Source organism: Scyliorhinus canicula, chromosome 13 (assembly GCF_902713615.1).
Source record: "Scyliorhinus canicula chromosome 13, sScyCan1.1, whole genome shotgun sequence".
In the NCBI taxonomy this organism is placed as follows: Eukaryota; Metazoa; Chordata; class Chondrichthyes; order Carcharhiniformes; family Scyliorhinidae; genus Scyliorhinus; species Scyliorhinus canicula.
The window spans coordinates 23,954,964-23,957,189 of record NC_052158.1 but is presented as its reverse complement, the minus strand read 5'-3'; the positions used below and the strand labels follow the sequence as shown (position 1 = coordinate 23,957,189).

Here is a 2,226-nt window from a genome sequence, read left to right as displayed (position 1 = left end):
TTTACGTACATTGAGCAGAAATATATTCACGTGCGACAGAATGCGAAAATTACTTTTCACTAATGACATGTTCTTTATTTTTCTAACCTCTTTTCTTGATTCGATTATCGAGAAATGGTGTTGGATGCTTACCAATTTGCTCCATCAAGGGGCTGGTTTAGCTCACTCAGCTAAATCGCTGGCTTTTAAAGCAGACCAAGCAGGCCAGCAGCACGGTTCAATTCCCGTACCAGCCTCCCCGGACAGGCGCCGGAATGTGGCGACTAGGGGCTTTTCACAGTAACTTCATCGAAGCCTACTCGTGAAAATAAGCGATTTTCATTTTTCATCAATGTCTGCAGCATCAAAATGATTCATAGGCCGGTGGCATAAAGAGCAAGGTTACATCATTGTATAATACAATGTGTCTTCCAGCAGTGCACCGAGTGCACTTTTATGGTGTCGATTCGTCAGGTTGCCATGTATCACAACTGCCAGTTTGTTTCTGGGAATTATGTGAATGTTTGGTTTGAATTTCGCTATGTGCAGTACTGAATATCAATCGCATTTTAACTGTGTATGACTGTCTCTCAGCCACTCCATTATGAGTTAGTTGATTCAATCTTAGAGGATGTTATCTCGGACAGATATGGGGACGTCCAAGTTTCGATTCAAATTGTCCACATGCGAGCAATAAATGTAATTAACACCTATTTGAACAATCTAAAACAATGGACGCGCTTCAGCACAAGGTTTTGGACAACAGCATTCAAAGTGATTTGTTTATTTGGTTAATTCTGTGAACTAAGCTTTAGAAAACTACATTCGACGCAAAACAACATCGTCTTTGAAATCTCTGCTTCATCACCAGGAAAGCTTTTGGGACCTTCGCCAGCTACTGCAACCTCAGCATTTGTTCATTTGGAATAATGTTCGCATGGTTGTCTCTTCATACTCAGCTCCAACCTCTTGCCCATTTTGGCTGTACAAACCGAATTTATCATGTTTGCGCTATCCATTTTTATTTTGTATTACTCATCGGTTACTTCAATGCCTTCTGATATAAAGTATTCAAGTTTTGTTTTCTACTGCCAATCAATATCTGATAATTGCTTTAAATACCGAAGTTAGTAAGCATACCCCATGTCTTATCATGGAATCGCTGTACATATGGCACCTGAGGCCAGATGTTTCTGGGAACCAATGTGCACGGCCAAAATTTGACAATGAACAAGCAATGTGAAACACGTCTTCTTAATTGCAATTCAGTATACGTTTGAACAGATACTAAATCAGTGCAGATGCCTTTCGAATAATAGGGGAGGACGACCAGCATATTTACAAAAATGTATATGGGGTTGATGCTGGAATATCAGAAATGTATTGGTGCACGTCAGATAATATTTTCGAATGCCATCTGATTCCCAATGCACATGGTTTTGCACTCCACGTTATCTGTACATGTAATGTCCAGGTCACACTCTAATTTATTTCCCATGGAAACTCATTTGTAGTTTTAGTATTTCACACTGAACCTCTATAAATTCCGAAACCGTTATTTAATCACTTCCCATGATCAGCTGGTTGCGATGGACCTGACAACGATGTTCATGAAAAGCATCAGTCTCTCTGAATTTGGAAGGCATGGTCAAGTCATAGATCAGAGACAATCCCTGCGGTCCGAATAGGTCTTCTGTCAATTAAGCACACTGATTGCAATTATTATTTTCTAAAATTAAAGAAGGTTAACAATTCGCTTAATAAAGATGGAATCGGGAATCTTTCTCTTCGAACACTGCTTAGCAAACATATTTTCATCTACGTCATGGCTTCTCTCGATACCAATTTCAATCGGGCGAGATGGGTTTTAACTCGAGTGAAAACAATTCCAAAGTTGTTCTGGAAAATTAAACAGACAAATGGACGAGGTGCATGCAAGCACTCTTAACTTCGGGAATGTAGATTCCACTAAAGGGAAACTTTGAATCATGAAACAAAATGATTTTTTAAAAAACTATTGTTTAATACATTCAGATGATTTTAAGTTCCCGCGGGAACAGCAGGACAAATTCAATGAGACTGAAAGCGAAGAGTTAAAACTGCTGGCAACAAAAACTAATTACGGGAACAGAATAGAAAATAGCTTAAATTAGAACCAAGAACATATTTCCCAGCATTATAATTGCAATCGGGAGCATGCGGTGCTTCGAGCTCAATACTGTCCAACAGTTCGATAATGGAGGCATA

General features: G+C 39.2%; 1 pseudogene; it reads left to right on the top strand.

Moving 5' to 3' along the window:
- Window positions 1-1,701: 1,701 nt before the first annotated feature.
- Window positions 1,702-1,794, top strand: LOC119976907 (annotated as a pseudogene).
- Window positions 1,795-2,226: the final 432 nt, after the last annotated feature.